We start from the raw sequence: 16,280 nt of genomic DNA, 5'->3' as shown, positions 1-16,280 counted from the left end.
GCCAGCCGGGCCCGAGAGCCGAGCGCGCCGAGCCAGGTGAGGTTGGCGGCGGCGGTGGTGCGGGGCGCGCCGCGCTTACCTGGCCGGGCGGGGCGGGGCCGGGCGGCCGAGGGCCGTCCCGCGCTGGGGCAGTCCGCGCGCCGCTCGAGCGGCCGGCGGACTTGCGCGCGAGTTCCGTGTTGGCACCCGAAGCCCCCCGGGCCCCCGCCGTTGCCGCTGCGCGTCCCGCTGGCCGAGCGCGGGGCACCGGGGGGCCCGCGGCGGCGGCGGCGGCGGCGGGCTCGACCGCGCCGGCGGGTGCAGGGCACGCCTTTGGCGCGGCCGGGCGGGGTTGGGGCCGGGGTTGCCATGGCAGCCGCTCGCCCGGGCGGGAGCCCCACGCCCGCCGCCGAGAGGGAGCCGGGAGCTCCGAGGTGTGCTCCGCGCGGACTGAACCAAGAGCCCGGGAGAGGGGGGAGGGAGCGGGGGGGGGGGCGGAGAGCCCCGGCCCGGGCGCCCCCCGCCCCCCCCCCCCAGCGCTCCGGCCTGCACCGACCCCGGGGGTCCCCGCGCTGGGGAGAAAAGAACCCCTCGCCTCGGGGTCTGAAGTGGAGGCTCGCGGGAGCCCGGGGCGGGGGCAGGGGGGCCCGGGGAACGCAGGGATCGTCGCCTCCGTCCGGGAGTCCCCGTGCGCGTGTGTCTCGCCTTGACATTTTACACCCCACAGCGGCGACTCGGAGGAGGGTTGCACGTCCCAGCCCTGAAGTTCTGTGGGTGGGGCGGGCTTTAATTTGCTTATATCTAATGATTTCAGGAGCCTCGCTTTAAAATGGCGGCATTCAGTACGCACCCCTGCTAGAGGCTCTCCCGGCACCGGGGCCACCTCGCGCAGCGCTGCTTTTGCTTCTGCCGCTAACAGATGGCATGTGCCGCTGCCGCTGCCGCTGCCCCCGCCGCTGCCGCTGAGAGCGGGACCCCTTAGCCGCTGGGTTTGCGCTAGCAGCAGAAGGTAAGGCTGGGGACGAGTTGGGGTGTGTGAGAGCGGCTGCCTTCCTAGGACGCCGACGAAATCACATGCCTTTTTTAAACTTTAGTTTTCAAATGGCAAGTAGAAGGAAAAGTAATCCCGCAACTTTGTTGCAATGTTATGGCTTTCATCTTTGCGTCTTCCTGCCCTTCCGTCTTTCTTTTTTGTTTTCTACTTTCCCCCGCCGGGGTGTTCTTCTTTGTTTTCATGTTTCTATTTGTTTGTAATTCAAACGGACTTCTTGCGTGGCGTATCATGGGCAAATGCTTTGAACAACTAATTTCCCCGTGTTCGAACGATACCGTGAGCAGTGCCATAGCTTCCTTGCACAGCCGTGTCTTTTCCCGCTCTGGATCGACACGTTTGGCAGCTTGCTTTTACTACCGGCATCTGAAGGGCATGAGGATAGATTTTAGAAGACAGTTGAAAGGTAACCTTATTTTTAGCATTCACACAGTAAGCTGGTATGGTAAGAAAAGGAAATTAAATCAAGACGAATAACGAAACTTAGCATTTAGGTGGTTCATTTGTGTAGTTTTAGTATTACTGTGGTGGACCTATTGTTTTTCTGACTACTGTTCATTGATTGATACATATAGATACAACAGTGAGGGTGAGTTTACTGTATTGATGTAATTAAGGTAGTGTGTTTTAAAGGAGTTCCTTTTTCCTAGATGTTCCTAAATTGCTTAATTGGCCATGGATCCCTACATATGGAATAAAGCCCATGATTATTAGCTGCTATCCTATCTCTACACATGCATTAACTTCACGGGAAAGCATCAATTAAAACAAAATTATAGCAAGATTTAATTTTGAAATGCCTGCTAATTTTTTACTACGTTGACTCCCCGGCTTAATCAATAAGTCTGGGTGGTTACTGATATAATGGTTGGAAAGTGGACTGTGGAAATAGCAGTACAAGTGACCAAGTGACTGGAAATCCTTAATACAATTCATCCAAGGTTGGTTTTTTTCCCCCCTCTGAGAAAAGGCATGTTGACAATGAGGCTTTACCAGAGACCTCAGATTTTTCTAATTATATTTGTATTTTCTTTTTTGCCTCTGCAAATGTTTAAATACTTTCTAAAGCTGTTTTTAAAAATTTTCCCAATACCTTTGGAGAATGCCTTCATGTTTATGGAAACTTCCCTAAACATAGTCTAAAAGGGCTTTTGCCCATAGCCAGCCGATATTATTCTGCCTCTGTCCACTTTTTACTTCTCCCCAAGCAATAACAGCTACTTGGCTGGGCAGACTCTCCTGCTATTAAATTTAGCAAGCCTCTGGGAAGGGGTGAAAAAGATTGTTTTGCACCTATTAAAAGACAGTGCAATTCTCCTGCCCAGGTGCCGTGGTGTACCTAGAAAGACAAAGCTAAACTGTTTACGGTGGAATTTGCTATATAATAAATTTTGCATCAGCTTTGCCAGATTACTGTTGAGAGAAGTGTGCGGTGACTTCATTGCTTCACATCCGAAAGGAGACTTCCTGCAGGTAAATAGATACCTGCATTTTGCCCAGGGAAGGGGCTGGAGTAGTGACCCAAAACAACTCCCGTTTTTAGAGATGATGTACCTGGATCCCAGTTCAGCCAACTCTGCCTCCTGGTGTGCTGCCTTGTTGCTGAATGACTTTGGACCAAATGAATCCTTAAAAAAAAAAAAAAGTGAAAAAACGAAACCTTAGGGCCAGAGTAGTGAAGCTAAATGAGTGTCAGAGACGTTACGGGCAAATTTTGCCAGCGAACATTCTGCAGCATTATGTAGTGGTGAGATTAGAGACCTTATGTGAAAACATCAGTGAAGGAGTTTGCCAGGAAAAGAAAAAATATTTTGAGAGAGAATTGATCTAGTGCTGGGCTGGAGGTGGTGACTGCATGGTTTGCTCTACTTCTAAGAACTACTTCATTTCTGTAATTTCCTTTGCTGCTTGAAGCACTCCCAACGATTCCCAGGACTATTATAAAGTACCTTTTTTTCCCTTAACTGTCCACCCCAGGCATTGTCACTACAGCTGCTTTTTAAGGGGGATAAAACCTATGATTATCAGCTGGTACCCAAAATATCTTTGGTATTCTCTTGCACCCACCCTTTACCTAAGCAGTGCTTTGCACAATGTAGATACTTCAGAAATATTGAATCAAAAAGAAAAGCGAGTAATCTGTAAACTCACAAAGGAGCAGATTCCGTGCACAGCTTTTATTGAAACAGTCCCTTTTTTTGTGTACTTGCAAGAACCTAACAAGTTCAAGTGGATGAGCATGTGCACTTTCCTACTTGTCTGCATTCGATTTGCTTCTCACTCTGTACCTCTAGACACTGGTGTAATTCATTTTCCTGACCAGTAGGTGTATCGTTATCCGCCCAGCTCTACAATATGAAAAAGTAACCACAGCAACTTGGGGGCGGGCGGGGGGGGGGGGGGGGGGGAAAGGTTTTGTCTTTTGAGGTTGTACTGTAGTGCACGTGCTGGACCAGTGACGGTCTCTTGGCCGCTGTGCAGATGCTGACAATATAGTTTGAGGTACAATTTTGTTCTCTCTCCAGCTGTCTTTAGATGTGAGAAGGAGGTGAGAGGAGGAAGGGGGTGAGAAGCCCTCCAGCGATGAAGATTTTCATTCCTAAAATTGTACATTTCTCCTCCTTCTAGCCTGCAGTAGATTCAGGAAGGGGGCAGGATGTTTCCGTTTGGAAATAACTCATGTTGTCTGATAGGATGACAAACAGGGATTGGGGCACGGCAGACAAGAATAAGATACAGTACATGTTTGACAAGTAATACGATCCCACAATTAAAGGTAGATAAAAGTCACTGCCATGTTAAAACTATCAAGTGTCTGAAAGAGCACGAGGCCACACTCACCTTTGCTTGTTCAGTTTCCTTCCATGCTGTTGAGTTCTTTTAAACAGTGTCTCGCAGGCTGAACCGATGGGCTATTTCTGCCCCTCCTTCGGTGTGATACAGTTGTTACTTCAAAAATAGCAACGAATTTGTACCTCAGGTAAAATGAGGTGGGAATTTTTTTTTTCTCTCTAGGAGAATAAACCGTGTTTGGGAGCAAGTAGTTTAATTTTAATTACCAACCAAACAACGAACAAACACGAATTATGGCCAAAACAGAAAGCAATTACATCTGTATTCATGTGGGCTTTCAGATCTTAAGGAAACCAGATGGTTCTGAGGCATCTTGCTCTTCCTGAATGGTTATGTATTGCCTCAAGACAGCCACATGACGGTGTTGGAAAGACAACTTTGAGAATTAGGAGAAATAAGGTATCAATTACATTATCAGGTGTTAATGACATCCGTGTGACCTGCAAGGGATCAGATGGATTTTTTTTTTTCAGATCATTCTAGTAAAAACACAGGATCAATCCATCATTTATTTCAACTTTGTATCAAATGTATTTTTAAAAGATTGGCGGGAAGCATCATACAATCTGGGAAGAGGAACCTTATTTTCATGTGAGAAATAAACGTATTCCCAAGTTGTCTGGGTACATCGACACGAGCTTACAAGTGCACGCGTGCATAAATGAGTTGCATTTTCGAGCAATTTATACAGCTATGCATTGATTTCTGCCTGGAAGATTATGGGAAAATACCTATTCAATTCCAGGCAGTTAACTTTCAGAAAAAGGATACTCAAGAGAAAGGAAGAATGAAAGGAAGCCTGATTTAAATGCATGCGTGCACGCGTGCGTGCGTATGTGGCGTATGTATGTACGTGAATGTGAGATACATATATATCCACATGTAGATTCCCGTGCATACGTATACAACACACATATAGCTTCGCCCTCTGCATGTGTATGATGCTTTTCAAGAAACTCAAGCATAGTCATCCCAGAACTCTATAACAGCCGTGAGAACAAAGTGGTAAGGGTAAGAAAGGAGCCTGGTTAGAGATTTAGGAATCAATTAGGCACGCTTGTTAAATACGAGGTCCACTCTCAAGGCCCACTTCCATCAGTGCTAAGTTGGCTTATGAGTAGGAGTGATTTGTTTTCAGTTTTAGGCAGGAGTTTGTTTTATGCCTGCACAGTGGGTGAACTCAAAGGGCTTTTCCAATTGAGAAAAGCAGTCTGCACAGAAATGCAGGGGCTTGGCACTAGAAACTTCCGACAGGCTATTTGATCTCCAGCGGCCATGGGAGCGTCGTAGCGACTGGCCGTTAGCTGGCTCTTCTTTTCCATTTTGGATCACTCAAATTGCCTCAAACCCATCCCCATCGAATTCTTTGAATCCTGAGCTTCTTGGCATTCCCTGCAATTGGTGTGGAAGTTTGAGAACTGTTTCTTCGGGTTTCTTCAAGTTTCCCTGAATGTACAGGTCACTCGTTAGGCAGGTTGCTGGGTCTCCTTACCTCATAGCCTCAGTGCCTGGCACATAGTAGGTTCTCAGGAAAAGCGTGTTGAACACACAGAAGCGTAGATTAGTCTGCCTTTTTCGTATATTTTATGAGCACCTGTCCCATGATTTCAGGTAGCACTATCTCTATCTTTACTGTCCAAACAAATCAGTGACCACAACCACAGACTGAAGCCTGGGTCGAATGTCCAGTAGCAACTCTAACAGGCTCAGGGAAGAGCAAGCAGCAGCGGCAGCCTTTGGGCTGAGTCCTCAAGGAGTGGCCTGCAAGCCAGCTGGTAATCTGCCACCTGCAGTTGCATTTGCCGTATCTCCCTCCCATCCCAGGGAAATGAGTCTTCAACAACAAGTTATGTAGAAGTAGTTTTCAAACCATTGCACCAGAATTTAAAAAAAAAAAAAAAAAGGAACAAAATGGGACTTGGATGCCTCATGCCGTGTGTAGTTTATAAAGCGATGAGGTCACAGACACAAACCAAAAGGACACTGAGAGCGGTCTCATTTTCAGTTAAAGCACTGATTGCCTATTTGGAGGTTGAATTTGCATAGGTTTTTATTTACCAAGATACAGGTATGAATGGCAGCTCTTTTTACCGTATCCAGAAAGCAAAGTCCACACGGTTGAAGAGACACGAGCTGCCATTTCACATCTACCACAATCATCTTTTGTGCCCGCGGGACCATCGGTCTTTAAGTACAGCCTTTGCTGTCTCCCCTGATGTGGGAATATGAAGAGACCAAGCAAGGCGGTAGGTTTTTTTTTGTTTTTTTTTTTTTTTGGTGGGGGGATAAGTGGCCTGTTAGCAAACAACAAAACAAAACAAAACATGAGCAAAACAACCAGAGAGCTCATATTTCACCTTTTGTTTTGCAGAGGTCCACCTTCAGGAGGGAAAACAAAGCCATGCAAAACACAAGCACTGTGTATATATTAGCTTGGGCATATACCCCTCAGTCTAATTTCTATTTTGTGCTTTACAAACTGAGAAAAATGAGATTGTCACATGTTATTAAGGTAGCTGCTTTATTATGATTGGACTCATGTACTGTGTAGCACTTTTCCTGAGACGTTGAAAAAATGTACAGGGACACATTCAACAGGATCCATGGCACAGTGGGGACATTTCCCCTCAGTGCCCGTGTGGAGGTTGTGCTCGTACTCCAAAATGTTCGCGGTCGAGAAATGGTCCAGTTGTGGGTGCTCTTTTGTTAAAGGGCGCGTTGACATTTCCCAAAATTCTTGCTGTCTGTGATGGACGAGGATCCCAAAGAAGAGGAGTGCATTCTTTTCAGAAGTGATTTGGACAAAAATTTAAACTCTTAACTCATTTGTGTCAGCACTTTTTCCTAAGCAATTGGAGAGCGTGAAGAAAGACATTATTTCACCCAGAAGGATGAAGCGAAAAATAGGACCCATTATAGGGTCCCATTTTCTCACTAAGGGCTTCAAACTACAGAAAACAGGAGAGGGAAGGACCGGGGTACCACGTAACCCAATCTGTCTCATGAATGCCTGTGGCAGTGGTCTCAGCTGCAGTCAGAGGCCGCGTCAATAAGCGCTCTGCCAGCTTTCTGGAGCCAGGGTCTGGGCTCTGACTGACAGGCACCCCGAGAGAGGGCCTGTTTGAGAAAGACTTCAGGTTTTGGCGGAACTTTTGACTGGGCAACTCGCTGCCTTGCTGCCATGTATAAATCCTCCCTCTCAGAGAGAGAAACCTGGTTTTACTGGGGGACCCATTTGTACATACTGAGAGCTTCAACGCACTGATAATAGGAGGGCAGGATGCTTTTACTCTCCCACTCAAACTCCCCGTCCAAAGCTCCTTTGAATTGAGAAGTTGACAGGCTGGAACAATGTGGCATAAGTCTTGGCATGTCACATTGCTGGAAAAAGACGGGAATACCTCCACGTGTTGCAAAGAGTGTGATAATGGTAATACTAATAAAAGGACCTGAAAAACGATTCCCTTAGAAAGCTCTCATCTGTGCACACGCTTTGAAGTCCCGTCATGGGATGGTGAGAGAGAGGCGGGGGAGAGAGAAACCAACTCTAAGTAAAGTGAGTCCCTCTTCTCTGGAAGGTTGTCGTCTGTCTTTCTCCCTTTACTAATGAACTTGCTATTCTGAAAATTGATCCTAAATGAACAGGAAACAACAAGGCTGTCTAATATCTGGCTCTAAAGGCTTATTTGACTAATGTGGCCCATTCCTGTAGGCATGAAAATGCACACATTCAAGTGACTGGTTGTGTGGCCTGTACTAAGTAAAAACAAAAAAAAAAAAATTTTTTTTTTGGTAAAAGTCACATTTTTTCACTTTCAGGCCTCCTTGTTGCCTCCCATCTATTCCCCAAAGAAATTTCCGTATTTTTAGCCATCCGAGACAACAGTTCAGACAGAGGCACCCAGGAACGGTGACAAGCAGTGACAGGAAATGCCGCTTGTGCTGGTCTCCTTCATAACTTAGACCACAGCTGGCTGATTTGCTCTTAACTTCCTGTTTAGGGGCTGTTTGGGTCAAAAGTAGCAGTGTTTTCCATATAGAAATTTTCTTTTGCCTTATTCTGTAAGGCCACGATAAATCTGTCACTGGACTGCATGTTTTGTATATTTTATGGACTGTATCATGTGGTTTGAGTTTAATTTGGAAGGCAGTACTTTTATATAATCAGGAGTCCCCCCCCCCACACACACACACACGTGCAGCTTGAGGGTCTGGGATTGCACTGGCCTTCGAAAGTTTATAGCTCTATTTACACAATAGTGATTTCTGAGGAGGGCATTTCCTGCCAGTTAATGACTGGTTGGAAAGGCCAAAAGTCCAAAGCCAGGAGGAGAGGACCATTCATTAAATGCCACGAAGGGACCAGTGCCCTTTTATCACGAGGCGGTGAGGAGAAAGTGAAACCACATTCTGCCTTTTGAAGAACCCAGAGCTGCATATGGATGTGCTGCCTCACGGGATGGAAAACGGAGCTTCTTTCCCTGACAGGAGCTGACCAACTTGCCCATAGGTTGCCAAATCAAGACTCCGCTGGGTAGGGCATTTCCTTTCGGTTGATGACCCAGCGGAGAAGGGACAGATAAAGATGATGGCCCCGAACTTGCCAGGTAGTAACTGTGGGAAAATGCTCCGCTCACAGGTGTTAACAGCTATCTTAAAAACCTTTAAGGTCACATGATTGACTTTCCTAATTGGTTGAATAACTGGCCATTGCTAAAGTGGACAAGAACTTAGGGATGGAAAGAATGATCTCTTTCCCAGGCCAGTTTCACAGGACACCAGTATCCCATTTTGATTCTGTAGTATAATGAAGGTAAATAAGGTACAGGAGTACTTTGCCTTGCATGGAAGTACCTTTGAGGGCTGTAATATTAACCATTTAACCTAAGACATTCCCAGGAAACAGTTTTGTCCCCAGTATAATTCTTGCATGCTATAAAGCAGCTGAGGTGTGAACAGTTTGGCATTGATTTAGAGCAAAAACAGGGTAAGACTGAGATTAGGTTCACATCCAAGAATTCCTGACTTCCTGGCCTGTCCTTCACTCCCGTAGCTTCCTAAGCCTTCGAGTTGCCAAAATGTTCGACGTTCACGAAAGATAAACATCTCTTCTGAATTCTTTAATAGATACCACCACATAAGGGAGGTGTATGACACCCCCCACTTCAGAACTTAGCTTGATCCTTTACCTTGAAATGTTAATTTCTTTCAAATACGGGCAATCATTATAAGCCAGACACCTGGGTTTCTTCATGGGATTGAGTAATCTGTCACATGCACGATAAACCAAATATTAGGTTTCATTTTTGGGTCTGGCAAATGTCATTGTACGCTTTTTAAAATATTCAGTAATCCAAGGATTTCTGGTCCTTACCAGCTCACAAAAGAGTTTTCTGAAGTTTAAAACACTCTACAAACGAACTGTATACCCATTACCATTGTTATTATTAGATGATACCATTAGAAGATACTATCAGCACGTTTATAAACAGTGACTGCATGAACTAAAAAATAAGCTTGTTTCAAACATGAGTTTATTTTTTGAACATTCTTGAGTTTGAAAGTGAAAATACAGTACAATTTTGCGAGCTCACGTTAAAGACCATATTCTGATTTACAAAACATTTTGGACTAAGAACAGACAAGATTTTTCTAAGCAGATTATTGGCCTGAATATTAACACTCATTTGTAATTAACAACACAGCTGCATTTAAATAATGATCCCGAAACGTTAGAAGTATCTTGGGTATGTAACCCCTTCCATCTTGACATTATTATTTTAACAGAATCTTTCCTTATAGGTTATTCAAAAACATATTTCAAGCTGGCTCAGGCTTAGTTACCACAGTCTGTACTAATGGCATGAAAATTAATGAGGATTTACCCTACTGCATACGGATCCAACAACGTTACCTTGTACGAGAAAAGTCTATTCATTTTATCGTTGTAGTTTTTAAGTGGTGGGCAACAGCTCATTAGTGCATAATGAAATTCATTAGTAGGTTGTGACTAACATTTTCTTTAAAACAAAATTGAATACAATTGTAAGAAAAGGTCAGAATATATCATGTAGTAACGTTGGCTATTTTGGGTGAGACTTTTTCAGATCCATACACATAGGTACTTAGGATATGAAATGTGTTTCTTACTATTTGTTGCTGTCAAAAATTTTAAAAGTCAGTGTTTTAGTGGATGTTCTTTCAAACTGGATCAGAAATGTTTTGTCCTCTGTTTTTGAGGGGAAGGTGGTCGAGGGATACTGGGGGCTAGGGTGCTGATATACTGAGCGATGTTAGTTAAGTACCTTGAGAGTTGTGCGTCTGTTTTTCAAACTGAGAAGTGAGATGTATTGCTCTTGGAATGCTACAAGGTTTAGTGTCCATGGTATTTTGTAATCCTGAGGAGATACACTTTGTGCAAGTGTTATGCATTTACCAAGTGGTATTGCTAAAACATGAGACACAGAAAAGAGTGCTCGCTGGGAACAGAAGCCAAAAAAGGACGTCTTGGGGGGGGGGGGGAACCACTAAAGATCTTGAGATACATGGGCCTGAGTTGCTCTTAGCAGCAAAAGAATTGTTTAAAAAATTTTTTAATGTAGGAAAAAGCCCACCTTATTTTAGGATGAGTTAAATGTAAGTTAAAAGAGTTAACAAAATTGCTTCTGGTTTTTACAAATCAAAAATGGTCATATCCAGAGAGAATATGTTTGCAAGAAAAAAAAGCTGATTTTGAAACAAATATAAATGTGCACATTTACCATACATTGGAAGAAAACCTGAGCGTGGCTGTGTTTTCTGCAGTGAACAAAGGCGCACGTTAAATTAGTTTAAAAATTGTGGATGGGAGGCAGAAGCCAAGCATCTGTTAAATACACGTAGGATATTGATGCGAATGGTTATACAAATAGAGAAGACAATAGCCACATAGGCTTTCTCTTTATTATTTTATTCTAATGAGAATTGAGGCCGGTAGAAGAAAAGAAAAAAGATTTAGTCACACAAAGTACTGAGTGTGATCTATTAGGAGATTGGAAACACCCTTAGAAGCCTGCACAATTTCTGCATATTCCTTTGACTTCACTAATTGTTAGAGGGGAGGAAAATACTGCTTTCTGGGGCACTTTGCATCTCCATCCAGTTGGATCATAAGGATCTTGTCTTTGTCCCCCTCCCACCCCCGCCGCCCCAATTCCTTGCCAGTGTGATTAAATCTCACTGCTGCTTTCTCAACTCGGAGAATTTGAAATGAAATTAGGCTTTTCATCATAGACATTTAAATGTTAAACTCAAGTTACTGCTCTGAAAAGAAAATATAATCTCAGCTCTAATGAGTTGGTAACTAAGTTCTGTCACAAATGAGTTCTCATCTCCCTCTTCAGATAAGCCATATTTAAAACTTAAGAGAAAAAGACTTACACGGCTAACAGTTGTGTAATTAGCAATCAATTTATGAAATGAGATGAAAAACAAATTAAGCACAATAATAAAGTGTTACTCCATCACCAAAAAAACCCCAAAAAATACCTCATTACAGACATTTCCAGATCCTGGGAGTGACAGCTTTTTAGCTATTTCTTTGCTCTGTTAAAGCTGTTTAGGAAGCACCAATATGTATGTTTTTAGGCCAGAGGATAGGTTTGCTTATAGCGTCGCTTTCACCATAAACAACATGTACAGAGCAGGAGTCATTCAGGGTTTCCAGCTGCAACAAGCATATGGCTGGTTGTGTGTTTTAGGCAAACAAGATTAGTCACTGGTTTGGGGTATCAGCTCCTTCTTTTACTGAAGCCTTCTGGTTTTTTTGGTTAGGGAACACTGGGCAAATGATTGGTGATCAGAAAAAGCTATGTAAGAAGATATGCTAAAGCCAACTAAACCCCAAGCGACCGCTCGTTTCATGCGGCCTTCTACTTTTCTCAGTCTGTCGGTGAGATATTATGATCCCTCGCGGGCCACATCTGCCAAATTACACTTTAAACTTTAAGGTATACACAGAGCTCAAGACCTTCAACGGGCGAATTCATTTTGTTAATTGTGAACAAAAGATCCCCCCAGAAGGCACTGAGACTGTGAGGGCAAAGTGTCTTCTAGAATGAGGAAGGAAGGCGGAAGGGAAGAGAAACGATAGATTTGCTTGTCTTTGGCTAGGATAATCCCTTATACCATATTCCTCATCTGGGGGGAACCCTGCTGGCCAAAAGAAAATTCAGACGTTGGTATTGCTGTTGGCAGAGGTTTTCCTAAGTGAGAAGTGAAGCCTGCGGTGGTTAGGCGTAAGGAAAGCAAAAGCCCGGTGATGTCAGAGCTCCGGCTCGTCCTGTTCCTCGTGATGGGTAACGATTCAAATGAAACAAAACCCTTTCGGAACGCGAGGCTGGTTGGTTTCTAAGTGAAAATGAGTTAGGTTTCCCAAAGCAGAGCAGACTTAGGAAATAGGAAGGCAGAAAATACAGTCGACACCCATGGCTTTCTTCTGTGTCATTAAGGCTTCCTTTCCAATTTGCTTGGTGTGAGTAGTGTGGCACAGAAGGTAACGAGGTGGGATGTCAGAGGCCTGTGACTTTCCTTGACGCTTCCTTGTGCTGGTAGGTCCAGACCGGGTGACACGGGCTCTTGGAGTTCTCGAGGGGCAGCATTTACTACCACCGCCTCCAGGAACGTCTTATACTTTTAAATCAGTCTTAATATTCCTGGGCAGGAGTTTATATCCAGGAATAAAATTTGAACCCCCACTTTCACACCCAATAAAAACGTCCTATAATAGGGTGTTTATTTAGAGTCAGCTGACATTTATCGAACAATTACTGTATGCCAGATGCTCTGCTAGGTGCTTTCATTTTGTTCTGGCAAAATTTCCTGTAACTATGAAATACAAGTGCTCTCCTTGGCACCTGAAAGTTACCAAGCTAAAAATTACACCTTCAGTTCTTCACTCGCTTTTCAAGACAGCCCTACCCCCGGCACACAATAATTTCTTCTTTGTCTAGTCACGTTTCTCTTCATCATTTGAGGACCGTCTCGTGTCCTGTGGCCTGCCTCTTCCATCAGCGAAGGCATTTATTTCCTTATAAGTCAAGCCAACATTAATCTCTTACTCACTTGGATAGAACAGAAAAACTGGTTTGGCTCTCTGGTCGATGGTGCTGCAGTGGGACGGGAGATACCAGAGAATGAAGAGTGAGGGGTCAGGAAAATGATGTCGAGTGAAAGAGCATGTGGAAAACCCTAGAATGAAGTTGGATTAAACTTGTCCAGAATGTAGAGAAAATAACAGAGCAAGACCTTGGGAGTCTGTCATTTACCCCTAGGAGCGGACGAGGCAGCCTAAGGAGAAGAGCAGAGGAGGACTCTCTTTGATTGAGGACTAAGAAGAGGAATGTTGGAATTTCACAAAGAAATAAGATCGAGGGAAGTAAGAGTTTTGTTGTGTTTTTAAGGTAGGAGTGTCATAGGTAATGCTCACCGACCGACAAGGACACTCAGGTGAAGCGGAATGTGATCTTGGATCCTCCTTTCACTCACCAAACGTAGAACATGAGAAGTGTGTGTAAATCACCAAATATGTACGGAGTGTCTCCCCTGCTGGCACAGCGTCTGTGGTAATATGCCCAGTAGTACTTGTGCAGTCTGAGTAAGTAAACCCTGAAGAACTCTCCTCTTTATTCTTTTTGCCCTTAAGGTATAGGATTAAGCTTGTCACAAAAGAACTGGGGTAGGTTTGAACAAAACAACACCAAGATAGTGGAATTCAGCCAAAGGAATAGGTAAGATTGTTTTTCAATGGCTTTCTTTAGAGACCTGTCCTTGCTACTGAATTTCTGTAAATGTGACTGACATCTTTCTATAGGTCAGGCTCCAGGCAAATGAAAGACAAGGTGAGGAAAGCTCTAAAGAATAATGAAGATGCGAATGTAACTGCCAAGGATGTACTTTTACTTTATGATGTACCTTTAGACTAGGATCCCGGGTCAGTCCTTCGTAATGTTAGAAATTTCAACACGGGCAGCACCTTCCCTGTGTTGCATGTGGCAACTTCAGTGTTTTGTAGATTTTCTGTTTTAATGTGTAACTAAAAAAATAAGCCTCGGGTCCAGATTCAGTTCCCCTTCTTGTAATCACCATCCCCATTTTCTCTTTTAGAACACATCTTATTCTTCCTTTCTCAGAAGCTGACAGTTATTGGTACAAAATATCTTGAATGCAAGCTTGTATTTAATGTCTGGGTTAATGTTGATTCTAGTCAAAGAGAAAGGCTTGTTGCTTGGAGGTTCTGAAAAATGCTTTTTATTCGAAAGAAGAAAATGATGCAAATTTGACGACATGTTGAAAAACTTAAATATTTGAAGTTATTGTAAAGGTACTAATGATCTACACCAGCATTTCCCAGTCTGTGTTTATTTTGCCACATATTCCAGATTAAAAAAAAAAGTGGGGGGGGGGGCAGAAGGGATTCTTAGGTGGAATGCCTGGGAATTGATGGTTACAATGAATACCACATTCTGAGGATTAAATTGCATTACAGTTATATTCCCTATCCCCCCCCCAAATATCTAGGCATATATATGTGATAGGACATGTATATATACATATATATAAGATTATAATTTTAGCTTTTGTTTTTTTATGCTGCATTTCAAGTTACTGGGCAAATATTACTTGTTGATAAGAATTTAAGAATATTCCATCAACAGGAATCAAAATAGTGTCATAACATCTTCCTACCAGCAGAGTATACTGCACAAAATCAATAGTGACTTAGATTAAAAGACCCTCATCCCCAGGAAAAATGTTTGTTAAATAGATTTCTAAAATAACTGTGAAATTTTTGCCTTTAATTTGCGGTTAATGATTTCTGCTTTAAATGTCTTCCTTACCATTTGAGCCTGGAGAAAATAGATATCTATAGTACCCTAAATAGAGAAGCAAACTAAATGGTTTTACATTTAAGTTATTGGGGATGTATTTTTACTTTGCTCAAGTAAAAACACCCAGCAGATCCAAACTTAATAGCATAAAGGAGCTTATTCAATCTGTGATCAACATTCTCTAACTCTTTGCTTGATAATTGGAAGGATTGCACAAGAAGGCAAGTTCATATGGCCAGTTTAAATTAAGGCTATTGTGTTGAGGGAATCAAACAGCTTTGTAATCAAAGTTGTGAACACTATGCCTCTCAACGAATTAATTTAGTCTGATACCTCTTCAAAAGTTTGTTCCATGTTACCAATTAACTACACCTCTTTGGTACCTCAGTTCCTCCTCCAGGGTCTGCTCTCTGGTTTATTATTATTACAGTTACTTACTGGATTCAGTAAAGAAATGGAATTTGCAAATGGATCCGTTTTGGGTTTCACTAGTATCAGTGATAACACATTCTCAGAGTCCTTTTGCACAGCGAACTCGTATTTTGTAACTGAGGTTTGCACAGTGAAGTTCAAATAACTAAAATTATTAATAATTAATATTGGAATAATTAAAATCAAAATAATGTAGAAAACTGTCAGGGGAGTCTGGTTTTGTCGGACTTACTGTCTTTGAGGGGTATTCACGTCTTCAGATGTGAATTCCATTTGATTTCTCTTGTGTTTGTTCATCATTGCAGCTCCCTCTCGTCTCAACAGGTTAGCTTCCATTTGGCCTCAGTTCCCGGTACAGCATTCATGCTCCTTAATACGCATATTGACATTCAGAGGTCCTGTAACCTCTTCTCTTGGCAAGAATTCGATTCTCCCAGTATTTGCATTGAAAACTGCAGCCTTGTATGTGTAGAACGGTTAGCAAAAAGGGGGAAGGAGGCCAATTTATCTGAGTCCAGTCCACAAGCTACACAAATTCACGTGAAAAAAAAAAGCAAATCTACAAAAATGCATGGGCAGAAATCAGGTATCCGGGTTGTGTGTGACTTTTGCAATTGGCTTTCTACAGCATGTCGACCCTGGCATCCTTCCAAAGCAGTCTTTGACCAGGTGATCACTATACCTATAACTTCGGAAAATTGCTTTGGTAATAAAGTATATCAGACATGTCTTCTTCTGGTTTGGAAAGCATATTTACAGACTACATATTTATTAGTTTATAATAGGGCATCCTAAGTGCTAAGTGCCTTTCCTCTGACACACACACACAAACACACACAGGGACAGTTTTGACTGATATTTAAACCTGAGTTCTATAGTAGAGTGCAGTTGTATTATAGATATGCAGTGGCTGTGGATCTTTTGCAATTGTACCTTTCCATGTAATAGCTGGCCTAAAATCAATCGATCATACCTTTTTATTCAAATTTAATATTGATTATAACCAGTTTTTAGTACCAGAATAGGCCTAACTATAGAACAATGTACAGGAAAGGAAAGGAAAGGAAAGGAAAGGAAAGGAAAGGAAAGGAAAGGAA

General features: G+C 43.1%; 1 protein-coding gene across 4 annotated transcripts in view; it reads left to right on the top strand.

Moving 5' to 3' along the window:
- The first annotated feature begins 577 nt into the window (after nt 1-577).
- The window catches only part of MBNL3 (muscleblind like splicing regulator 3), a 111,472-nt gene continuing 95,769 nt past the window's right edge, over nt 578-16,280 (top strand). For 3 of the 4 annotated variants that reach the window (XM_049644302.1, XM_049644303.1, XM_049644301.1), the window contains exon 1: nt 578-988. The gene's annotated coding sequence lies outside the window, so the exon portion shown is untranslated. The remainder of the gene's footprint in view (nt 989-16,280) is intronic. The other variant, XM_049644299.1, reaches the window with a different exon arrangement.

This window comes from Panthera uncia, chromosome X (assembly GCF_023721935.1).
Source record: "Panthera uncia isolate 11264 chromosome X, Puncia_PCG_1.0, whole genome shotgun sequence".
NCBI classification, from domain to species: Eukaryota; Metazoa; Chordata; class Mammalia; order Carnivora; family Felidae; genus Panthera; species Panthera uncia.
Note: the sequence above shows the minus strand (reverse complement) of the source record. Positions and strands in the feature narration are given on the sequence as shown.